Genomic DNA, 13,203 nt, shown 5'->3' with positions numbered 1-13,203 from the left:
GCGAGTAAACTCCCAATGCCTTCCATTCTCCTTGCTAACGTGCAATCGTTAGAAAATAAAATTGATAACTTATTATTAAGATTATCCTACAAACAGGACATTAAAAACGGTAACATCTTATGTTTCACCGAGACGTGGCTGAACGAAGAAATTAACAATATAGAGCTGGCGGGATTTTCCATGCACCAGCAGAACAGAGACGCTACCTCTGGTAAGATGAARGGGTGGGGGTGTGTGTCTTTTTGTCAATAACTGCTGGTGCGCGATGTCTAATATTAAAGAAGTCTCGAGGTATTGCTTGCCTGAGGTAGAGTACCGTATGATAGGTTGTCGACCACACTATCTACCAAGAGAGTTYTCATCTGCATTTTTCGTAGCCATCTATTTACCACCACAAAATGAAGCTGGCACTAAGACCGCTCTCAACCAACTCTATAAGGCCATAAGCAAAGAAGAAAATGCTCACCCAGAAGAGGAGCTCCTAATGGCTGGGGCCTTTAATGCAGGCAAACTTAAATCAGTTTTATAAAATTTTTACGAGCATGTCACATGTGCAACCAGGGGGGGGAAAATCCTGGACCCCTTTACTCCATACACAGAGATGCATACAAATCTCTCCCCCGGCCTCCATTTGGCAAATCTGACCACAATTCTATTCTCCTGACTCCTGCTTACAAGCAAAAACTAAAGCAGGAAGTACCAGTGACTCGCTCAATACGGAAGTGGTCAGATGACGTGGATGCTACACTACAGGACTGTTTTGCTAGCACAGACCGTAATATGTTCCGCAATTCATCCAATGGCATTGAGGAATACACCACCTCAGTCATATCAATAAGTGCATCGATGACATCGTTCCCACAGTGACTGTACGTCCATATCCCAACCAGAAGCCATGGATTACAGGCAACATCTGCATCGAGCTAAAGGCTAGAGCTGCCGCTTTCAAGGATGGGGAGACTAATCTGGACGCTTATAAGAAATCCCGCTATGCCCTCAGATGAACCATCAAACAAGCAAAGCGTCATGACAGGATTAAGATTGAATCCTACTACACCAGCTCTGACGCTCGTCGGATGTGGCAGGGCTTGAAAACTATTACGGACTACAAAGGGAAACCCAGACGCGAGCTGCCCAGTGACGCAAGCCTACCAGACGAGCTAAATGGCTTTTATGCTCGCTTCGAGGCAAGCAACAATGAAGCATGCATGAGAGCACCAGCTGTTCTGGATGCCTGTGTGATAACGCTTTCGGTAGCCGATGTGAAGAAAACCTTTAAACAGGTCAACATTCACAAAGCCGCTGGACCAGACGGATCACCAGGATGTGTACTGAAAGCAGCGCGGACCAACTGTCAAGTGTCTTCACTGACATTTTCAACCTCTCTCTGACCGAGTCTGTAATACCTACATGTTTCAAGCAGACCACCATAGTCCCTGTGCCCAAGGAAGCAAAGGTAACCTGCCTACATTATTAACATCACGTAGCACTCACGTTGGAAGCCATGAAGTGCTTTGAAAGGCTGGTCATGGCTCACATCAACAGCATCCTCCCGGACACCCTAGACACACTCCAATTCGCAAACCGCCACAACAGATCCACAGATTACGCAATCTCAATCGGACTCCACACCGCACTTTCTCACCTGGACAAAAGGAACACCTATGTGAGAATGCTGTTCATCGACTACAGCTCAGCGTTCATAACCATAGTGCCCACAAAGCTCATCACCTAGCTAAGGACTAGGACTTAACACCTCCCTCTGCAACTGGATCCTGGACTTCCTGACAGGCCGCCCCCAGGTGGTAAGAGTAAGCAACAATACGTCTGCCATGCTGATCCTTAACACTGGGGCCCCTCAGGGTTGTGTACTTAGTCCCCTCCTATATTCTCTGTTCACCCATGACTGCGTGGCCAAACAYGACTCCAACACCATCATTAAGTTTGTTGACAACACAACAGTGGTAGGCCTAATCATCGACAATGATGAGACAGCCTATAGGGAGGAGGTCAGAGAAGTGGCAGTGTGGTGCCAGGACAACAAGCTCTCCTTCAATGTGAGCAAGACAAAGGAGCTGATCGTGGACTACAGGAAAAGGCGGGCCGAACAGGCCTCCATTAACATTGATGGGGCTGTAATGGAGCGGGTCGAGAGTTTCAAGTTCCTTGGTGTCCACATCACCAACGAACTATCATGGTCCAAACATACCAAGACAGTCGTGAAGAGGCACGACAAAACCGTTTCCCCCTCAGGAGACTGAAACAATTTGGTATGGGCCCCCAGATCCTCAAAAGGTTCTACGGCTGCACCATCGAGAGCATCCTGACCAGGTTGCATCACCGCCTGGTATGGCAACTGCTCGGCATCTGACCGTAAAGGCGCTACAGAAGGTAGTGTGAACGGCCCAGTACATCACTGGAGCCAAGCTTCCTGCCAYCCAGGACCTATATAATAGGCAGTGTCAGAGGAAAGCTCATAAAATGATCAGGGACTCCAGTCACCCAAGTTATAGACTGTTTTCTCTGCTACCGCATGGCAAGCGGCACCGGAGCGCCAAGTCTAGGACCAAAAGGCACCTCAACAGCTTTTACCCCCAAGCCATTAGACTGCTGAACAATTCATAAAAATTGCCACCAGACAATTTACATTGACCCCCCCCCTCTTGTACACTGCTGTTACTCGCTGTTTGTTTGTTACCTATGCATAGTCACTTCACCCCCACCTACATGTACAGATTACCTCAACTAGCCTGTACCCCCGCACACTGGCTCGGTACCGGTGCCCGCTGTATATAGCCTCGTTATTGTTATTCTTATTGTGTTACTTTTTATTTTTCCTTTTTATTTTAGTCTACTTGGTAAGTACTTTCTTCTTCTTGAACTGCACTGTTGGTTAAGGGCTTGTAAGTACGCATCTCACAGTAATGTCTACACTTGTTGTATTCGGCGCATGTGGCAAATAAAGTTTGATTTGATTTGATTTGTAAGTTGCTCCGGGCAAGAGTGTCTACTAAAATGGACCGTTTCAGTTTTCACATAAAAATAAGTTGCATTTGCAAAGTATTTCAAGAAACTGGAAAACATGTCAAGCTACTATTTGTATAATCCACAAGTATTATTAGATTAACTGTTTTCTACAGATAATTATCAGACTCAGGTTACAGATGCTGGTAAACAGTCAAACATTTCCCAAAATACGTCTTGTTTTTGGCTTCAAAGACAATAACACTTGGAGGCTTTAACAAATGTGCATTGTCATGCAGTGACATAATGATAATTGAGATCATGGAAATAATGAATGATTACCTAGTTGGGCTAACTTTTTTAACTTCTTGCTGTAGGCCTTCATCATCATCATCCTCGGCCTGCATCCCTACCTGTAGCCTACCTGACTCTGGTATATTGCATTTCCACCTCTCACTCTATCAGACTTGCGTGTCCATCTTCCTGAATTAAAATGAGATATCCTAATGGATCAATCTGGCTGGCAATCTTGCTTCTTTAAATATTCCTAAATTATTTAGCTATAGTGTTGGCTACTACGCTGCAATATGAATATTCTCTAAGCGGTCTTGTTGATACAACATTTGTCAACATTTTACGAGCCGCCTCTTTCGTTGTTGATGCAATGCTTGAATATTCGCAGAATGTTTCCCATCCCTGGYGAATAATGCACAGTCAAATACAAAAGAGAGCTGGGCTCACACATTATAGGGAACATCTCTGAATGAAGGAAGAGCACGAGACAATGACACTATATTGAGCCACAAGGGTGACTTCATATAGCCTATAGCATGGAGTCGGCAACCTTTTTCATATGAGTGACAATTTACAATTGATCTGCATGCGAAGAGCTGCATGCGAATTATGATTTTCATATAAGCATTATAGGCTATCTCAACTGTGCCCAGACAATGTCTAACTGGTCACAAACTGAATAGCCTAATTCTAGGTGGCTACTAGACAGATACACTGTCCATTCAACCACACCCCACTGAGCTCCACTATGCCTACCTGTAAGGATGCGCTGTCCATTCAGTGGTGCTGAATCACGGGCGCGGCCCTAAAGTGTAGATTTTTCTTCATTCCCTGGTGGTGTTTGTTTGTCTTTATGGGTCCTAGCCGATTGTAGGCCTAAGTCATTCCTTTGATGTATTCATTTGATTTAAATGCAYGTGTAGGATTTATCTGGCATAGTTTGCATTTTGCAGTTAGCTGTTTTATGCTCCTGTTACTTTCACATTGATGTTGGTATTTGAAGTCGGCCTTGATAGCGTGCATTATGCATCTATTATATGGAGCACTGTATGCGCTGCTCCACAGGTAGGCTAAATGAGTCAATGTAGCCCATGTATGATGAGGTTGAGGAGTTCATTGTACAGCCATTCTACATTGTACACTCCAAACCTAATATAAACGTAATATTGAGGTGATAATGTCCGGGGGACGTTATTGTTTGTTTTTGCTGTTCTCCAAATAGCATTTTGGAGTTTTAAAATGGTGTAGAAATACAGTAAATCAGCTTGAACTGGCGGGTATATTTCTACACACCCCACTTTGCGATACTAACCCCCCCCCACCCCTCCCCCCCCCCCCCCCCACCCCCACCCCCGAACTATTTCCTGCGGCTATTGATGGAGGTAGAGAGAAAGCAGAGAGAAGGGAAAGATGGAGATTGAGGGGGAGAGAAAAAGCAGGGGATGGAAATGGAGTGAGCGAGAGAATAACACAGGGAGGTGACGGAAGGCCTGATTCAGACGTCTCTCTGTCTCCCGGGGGGCAGTACTGAGCAGAGCACCTTTACTCTTTAATTTCCCTCCCTCTCTCTCTCTCTCTCCCTTCTGCTCCCTATACCTCAAGGCGCGACAGCCGAGACACCTGAGGGGAAAAACACCTCCCCTCCAACCACACACATCACACACAGCAGAATACACACAACACACCCCACACACACCACCCTCACACACTCAGCATCCCTCCAGCCCCCCACCCCAGGCAGGTTCCCTCTCTGGCAGGTATATGCATGTCCCCGAACCCCCCTTCCCATACCCCATACCCCATACACCCCTCCAGCCCCCCAGGTACCCTCTCCATCAGGGTGGCTCTCAGGGGAGAGGTTAGTGTGATGGATGTGTGATTGGTAGCCCTCCCTTAGGGCCTCTCTCTCCGTCACCTCTCCACCTCTCCCTCCACCCCTCCACGCTCTGAATTAAAAGGCCGTTTGTCTCCTGCGAGTCCTCAGCTGCACAGACCAGGCCTGCAATTTCACAGCACTCAGAGAGAGGGAGGCCATTACTGGGGAGGCTGTCAGGGGAGCCATCACCACGTGGACACGCCTGAGGGGCTGCCTCTCTACCTTCCCTTGCCTTCCCTTGCTTTCCATTCCCTTCCCTTCCCTCTCACTCTCTTTCCCTTGCCTCTCTCTCCGTTCCCTCACTTGCTTTCCTTTACCGAGCCTTGTTTTGGCTTCCTGAACCCACTACTGGAGCTCTGGAGGGAGGGATGGATGGAGGGAGGGAGAGAGACTTTCAAACCTTATACACACACCAACATAAAAATAGTCTTGCTATCACCGTAGATATAGACAGCAATATAAAACATAAACATGCCTGTCTTGACATAGCCTGCAGACTTGCCGTCTTCTAAAACCTACACACAAAGCGTAGCAACTTCTTCACATTTTATTCACAAGCAGAAGATACACCCACTCTTTCCATTGAGGCACATAAAAAGCCTACCAATTTGAAAGATACAAAGAGAAATTCTATATTATGTTACACTCCCCCAGTCTCTATTTAGTATGCTCCCTTCAGTGTATTGTGTGTCTACTGCTTCACAATGTCCTGCATTTAAGTGTTTTATTTTATTATTTTAAATTAAATTGGCCTTCGGGGACAAAGATTTATTGAATTGAAATTGAAATGACATGGAGAAAAACACATCTACATAAATAAGAGAACACATACACTGAGTGTACAAAACATTAGGAACATCTTCCTAATATTGAGTTGCATCCCCTTTTGCCCTCAGAACAGCCTCAATTCGTCGGGGGCATGGACTCTACAAGGTGTTGAAAGCGTTTCACAGGGATGCTGGCCCATGTTGACTCCAATGCAGTTTTGTGAAGTTGGGCTGGACGTCCTTTGGGTGGGTGACCATTCTTGATGCACATGGGAAACTGTCGAGCATGAAAACCCCTAGCAGTGTCGGCACCTACTACCATTCCCCGTTCAAAGGCACTTCAATCTTTTGTCTTGCCCATTCACTCTCTGAATGGCACACATACGCAATCCATGTCTCAACTKTCTCAAAGCTTAAACATCCTTCTTTAACCCGTCTCCTCCCCTTTATCTACACTGACTGAAGTGGATTTAYCCAGTGACATCAATAAGGGATCATATCTTTCACCTGGATTCACCTGGTCGGTCTATGTCGTAGAAAGAGCAGGCGTTCTCTACACAGATTGAAGTGGATTTAACAAGTCACATCAATAAGGGATCATAGCTTTCACCTGGATTCACCTGGTCGGTCTATGTCGTAGAAAGAGCAGGCGTTCTTAATGATTTGTCCACTCAGCGTTTAAGACCTGCTTAAATAGACTGAATGGAAGTCAGAAAAAAACGGATACTTGGTTTCGCCATACGTCTTTTGGGCTTGTAGTGGTGACACCTTTCTTGCTGAGGAGTTCCAGCCTTCTCGAAGAGAACAGAAAGGCCTGCCCACTGTACAATCACCTCCCAAATGACAAGCACCCTTTATAAAGATGAGCAAAAAAAGACCATATAAAAGAACTGAGCTATTGAACATTCTATTTTATAGTAGTACAATTGCTCAGAGAAAAATGTTTTGTTTAGCAAGTATAATGAAACAAATCTAAGAAAGATAGGTGTACAAATGATTGGCACCCCTGTTTTCAATACTTTGTGCACCCTCCCCTTGCGAGGATAATGGTGCTTAGCCTTTTTCTTTAATGTTTCATGAGATTGGAGAACACAGTGGGAAGGATCTTATACCATTCCTCCATACATAATCTTTCCAGATCCTTAATATCCCTCGGCCTGCGCTTATGGACTGTCCTCTTCAATTCAAACAGCAGTTTTTTAACAGGGTTCAAGTCTGGAGACTGAGATGGCTTTTGCAAAATGTTGATTTTGTGGTCAATTAACAATTTCTTTGTGGATTTTGATGTCTGCTTGGGGTCATTGTCTTGCTGGAAGATCCACTTATGTCCAAGTTTCAGCCTCCTGGCAAAGGCAACAAGGTTTTTGACTAAAACGTCCTGGTTCATGATGCTGTTGGCCTTAACAATGGCCCCAGGACCAGTGGAAACAAAACAGCCTCATAACATCAAAGATCCACCAAGTATGAGGTTATTTGCATAYAGTGCATTCGGAAAAGTATTCAGACACCTTGACTTTTTCCACATTTTGTTAAGTTACACCCTTATTCTAAAAGTATTTTTCTCATCAATCTGCTAACAATACCATAAAACAGTTKTTTTTTTAAATGTTTGAAAACAGAAATACCTTATTTACATAAGTATTTAGACCCTTTGCTATGAAAATCTAAATTGAGCTCAGGTGCATCCTGTTTCCATTGACCATCCTTGACATGTTTGTACAACTTCATTGGAATCCACCTGTGGTAAATTCAATTGATTGGACATGATTTGGAAAAGCACACACCTGTCTATATAAGGTCCCACAGTTGGCAATGCATGTCAGAGCAAAAACCAAGCCATGAGGTTGAAGGAGTTGTCCGTAGAGGTCCGAGACAGGATTGTGTCGAGGCACCGGTTGGGGAAGGGTACCAAAAAATGTCTGCAGCATTGAAGGTCCCCACGAACACAGTGGCCACCATAATTATTAAATAGAATAAGTTCGGAACCACCAAGACTCTTCCTAGAGCTGGCCGCCCGGCCAAACTGAGCAATCGAGGGAGGAGGGCCTTGGTCAAGGAGGTGACCAAGAACCCGATGGTAACTCTGACAGAGCTCCAGAGTTTTTTCTGCAGAGAAGAATGGAAGAAACTCCCAAATACAGGTGTGCCAAGCTTGTAGCATCATACCCAAGAAGGCTTGAGGCTGTAATTGCTGCCAAAGGTGCCTCAACAAAGTACTGAGTAAAGGGTCTGAACACTTATGTAAATGTGATATTTCCGTTTTTTGAAATAAATATAGTAATTATGGGGTATTGTGTGTACAGTAGATTGATGAGGAAAAAAACAATTTAATCAATTTTAGAATAAGGCTGTAAAGTAACAAAATTCAGGCGTCCTTCTTAACTCAGTTGTTGGAGAGGAAGGAAACCGCTCAGGGATTTCACAATGAGGCCAATGGTGATTTTAAAACAGTTACAGAGTTTAATGGCTGTGATAGGAGATAACTGAGGATGAATCATCAACATTGTAATAACTCCATTGTACTAACTTATATTACAGAGTGAGAAGAAGAAAGCCTGTACTGTTAAAAAATATCTCTGCATGTCTGCATCATGTTATGGGTATGCTTGTCATCGGCAAGGACTAGGGAGCTTTTTTAGAATAAAAAGAAATGGAATAGAGCTAAGCACAGGCAAAATCCTAGAGGAAACCTTGGTTCAGTCTGCTTTCCAACAGACACTAGGAGACAAATTCAGCTTTCAGCAGGAAAATAACCTAATACACAAGGCCAAATATACACTGGAGTTGCTTACCAAGATGATATTGAATGTTCCTGAGTGGCCTAGTTACAGTTTTGACTTAAATCGGCTTGAACCCCTATGGCAAGACTTGAAAATGGCTGTCTAGCAATGATCAACAACCAACTAGAGCTTGAATAATTGTTTTAAGAATAATGGGCAAATATTATCCAGGGGTGCAAAGCTCTTATAGACTTACCCAGAAAGCCTCACAGCTGTAATCACTGACAAATGTTTTGTTAAATTTTTTCTTGCAGTTTGACAGAGTATTTTGTGTAGATAGTAAAAAAAAAGATAATTAAATACATTTGAATCCCACTTTGTAACACAACAAAATGTGAAAAAAGTCAGAGGGTGTGAATACTTTCTGAAGGCACGGTATGTCGATTTTAGTTTTGTATAGATTTCTGACAAAACAGAATGCAGTTTTTCCTGCAGGTTTTCTTCCATTTTCTGCAATGTTGCAAAACTACCATACAGAACAAGTCTCTGAAAAATGTGTCGAACATAACACGTAGCACCAACGGGCATGTGGGGGGGAGGGTTCTTGAAATGTAACATCCAATCAAAATCTTGACGCAGGGAGCTAGCAATACAAAATTATCCAGGCCTCCAAGGGAGGTGTGACAGCGACTTGATTTTGGAGGTATGGCAACGACAGCCTGGATTAGAACCGAAATTATTTTCCAATTCTTTAGATCTGAACAGAACACATGTTCCGTTCCACTGTTCTGGCCAGCAAAAGAAAGTTGGGAACCGGTTCAAACCAAAACAAAGTACCATTTTATATCGTTCCTTTCTGTTCCTTTTTAAATCCCTGAAATATACACTGAAAAAATATATAAACGCAACACGCAAAAAAGTTACAGTTCATATAAGGAAATCAGTCAATTTAAATACATCTATGCATTTCACATGACCGGGAATACAGATATGCATCTGTTAATCCCAGATACCTTTAAAAAATACCAGTCAGTATCTGGTGTGACCACCATTTGCCTCATGTAGCTTGAGACATCTCCTTTGGATAGAGTTGATCCGGCTGTTGATTGGGGCCTGTTGATCAGGCTGTTTATTGGGGCCTGTTGATCAGGCTGTTGATGTTGTCCTACACCTCTTCAATGACTGTGCAAAGTAACTTATGCCTACGCATACCATAACCCCCACGCCACCATGGGGCACTCTGTTCACAAAGTTGACATCAGCAAACCGCTCGCCATCTGCCCGGTACATGTTGAAACCGAGATTCATCTGTGAATAGCACACTTCTCCAGCGTGGCAGTGGCCATCGAAGGTGAGCATTTACCCACTGAAGTCTGTGACAACGCCGACCTGCAGTCAGGTCAAGACCCTAGTAAGGACGACGAGCACGCATATGACCTTCCCTGAGATGGTTTCTGACAGTTTGTACAGAAGTTCTTCGATTGTGCAAACCCACAGTTTCAGCAGCTGTTCGGGTGGCTGGTCTCAGATGATCCCGCAGGTGAGGAAGCCGGATGTGAAGGTCCTGGGCTGGTGTGATTACACGTGGTCTGTGGTTGTTAGGCCAGTTGGACGTACTGTCAAATTCTCTAAAACGATATTGAATGCAGTTTATGGTAGAGAAATTAACATTCAATTCTTTGGCAACAGCTCTGGTGGACATTCCTGCAGTCAGCCTGTCAATTGCGCGCTCCCTCAAAAACGTTAGAGATCTGTGGCATTGTGTTCTGTGACAAAACTGCACATTTTAGAGTGGCCTTTTATTACCCCCCCAGCACAAGGTGCAACTATGTAACGATCATGCTGTTTAATCAGCTTCTTGATATGCCACACCTGTCAGGTTGATGGATTATCTTGGCAAAGAAGAAATAACAGGGATGTAAACAAATTTGCGCTTTTTGTGGGAATGGAAAGTGTCTGGGATCGTTTATTTCAGCTCATGAAACATGGCACCAACACTTTAAACATTGTATTTATATTTTTGTTCAGCTGTAAAAAAAAAAGTTATTTTTTAAAGTACATGAAAATGGCAGAACTTAGAATGCTAAACTTGTGTGGACATGGTTCATGCAAAAGGTCAAGACACTGGTAAAGTAACAAAATATTGACTGCAACATTAAACAAATCTTTATTGAAATGACATGCCATCCTCAGAGTAAAGTGAAAACCAGGTGACGACCACCCAATCAGTAATCAGTTTATTTGATTGATTACTTTGAATACGCAGCATTTAGCCCAAAGTATATAAACATTTATTATCCACAGATAACTACACGCATATAAACACTCACTCACACTCTCTGCAGATATTTGCACAAGTCTAAATAAATGTATGCATCCATAATATGAAAGCACTGGGACAAATTAATGATGTCTCGCCAGGAAGGAGCATCAGGGTAAACACATACACCTGGGGGAAACTCATCACACACACACCTGGGGGAATCTCAACACACACACCTGGGGGAATCTCACACACACACACACCTGCGGGGAATCTCACATACACACACCTGGGGGAAACTCATCACACACACACCTGGGGAAATCTCACACACAACACCTGGGGGAACTCATACACACACCCTGGGGGAAACTCATCACACAACACACCTGGGGGAAACTCTCACACACAAACTGGGGGGAATTCAACACACACCTGGGGGAAACTCATCAACACACACACACATGGGGGAACTCATCACACACCACCTGGGGGAATCTCATCACCACACGCTGGGGGAATCTCACACACACACAACCTGGGGAATCTCACAACACACATCACACCTGGGGGAATCTCACATACATACACTGGGGGAACATATCGGTACACCGCTGGGGGAAACTCACCACAGCCTGGGGGAATCTCACACACACACCTGGGGGAATCTCACACACCACTGGGGGAATCTGCATACCAGCGCGTGGGGGATCTTCATCACACACGCCTGGGGGAATCTCATCACACACACGACAGGGGGAATCTCACACACACGACAGGGGGAATCTCACACACACGCCTGGGGGAATCTCATCGCACACACGCCTGGGGGAATCTCATCACACACACGCAGATACTCAAACATTAGGACACACACACATACAGTATATACATGTCGATATGCACGCACACACAATCGCACGTTGACATGCATACAGGAGCACGCACAGAACAGGAGTTCAGTTGAGTCAGTTGTACTTGAGCCATGTGAGTTGTGATAGCTTTGCTTTACTGTTACAGGCGAAGGGAACAAGGCTAAACAATCTTGCCTATCACACGTTTCGTATGTCATAGTTCACTAACAATCAGTAACCATGTTGTTATTGTGATAGATCGCTTGTTCTCAATAACGTACCTGGCGGCCAAATAAAGATTTGAAAAGAAACACAATCCTCGCCATTCCACCTCAGTAATACCTGGGAGATGCAGAGGGATGAAATAAGAAGAAAAGAAAAAGAAAAGTGGCTGAGATGGAGGTGTGAGGAAGAGCGTGAGTGGATGTCACCCTGCAAGGCTCAGCGTTTCCGCCCCTGTTATTGACCCCTAATGAGGGATATCACCTCCCGCCACCGGCCCATACTAATGAGCTAATGAGCGGGGGTGTGCGCCGCACCTCTGCCCTCACCTACTCCATTAATCAGGCTGGGGTCACAGACAGCAGCCACCACACAACCTCCCCCATCTGGTGGTGCTAATGGAATGACCGAGGGATGGAAGGTGCTTTTAGTTAAAGAGCTCTGTCGTGGTTAGTGTGGGGAGGTGAGGAGAGGAGAGGAGAAGAGAGGGGTGAGTAAATGAAGAGAAGACAGAAGAGCGTCGAGAGAGGAAAGCAGAGAAAAAGAAAGAAGATGGGAGGAGGCAACCATGTTGCTGAAAAACAGATAAAACAGAAACGATGAGGAAAGTAAGCCTCCCTCCTTTATGACGGGGTGTGTTCTGAGTGTGTCCGGGTGACCTTTGACCTCACAGTGACCCTGTAGAGAGGGGTCAGGCTTCAGCTGGCTATCTATAGCTGCAGGTTGGGACCATGACAGGCATTTATATAGGCAGGCAGAATGAAGGACAGTGGCACCACCATCCATCTCCCAGAGAGAGAGAGAGGGAGGGACAGAGCGAGAGCGAGAGAGAGGGCGGGGAGGGGGCTAAGAGAAAGAGAGGAGGGAGAGAGAGAAAAATGTGTGTAGGTGTGTGTGGGGTTTGAAAGAGTTTTTCTTTAGGTGAGAGAGGACGTGTGTGTGAAAGAAAGAAAGCGACAGACAGGAGATAGAGAAATAAATAAGGATAGAGGTCGATTGTCTCTTTCTCATGATGTACATGTTTTCATCAGGTCTGTAACATGAATCTAGTTCATTATCGTCCTGCGGTAGTCTCCACCAACAGAGCTGAAACACCTCTAACCAGTGTTCACAAAATCATACTACAAGCCAAAATCTCATCACAATATTTTCTAATTCACCTCAGCAACACCAACCTCAGAGTATCAGACAAGCCTCACACTTCCAGAGAGAGAGAATTGGGGAGGAAAGTAGTCGGTCGGGG

This window comes from Salvelinus sp. IW2-2015, linkage group LG4q.1:29 (genome assembly GCF_002910315.2).
Source record: "Salvelinus sp. IW2-2015 linkage group LG4q.1:29, ASM291031v2, whole genome shotgun sequence".
Taxonomy (NCBI): Eukaryota; Metazoa; Chordata; class Actinopteri; order Salmoniformes; family Salmonidae; genus Salvelinus; species Salvelinus sp. IW2-2015.
The sequence above is the reverse complement of the archived record's forward strand: the minus strand, read 5'-3'. Positions refer to the sequence as shown.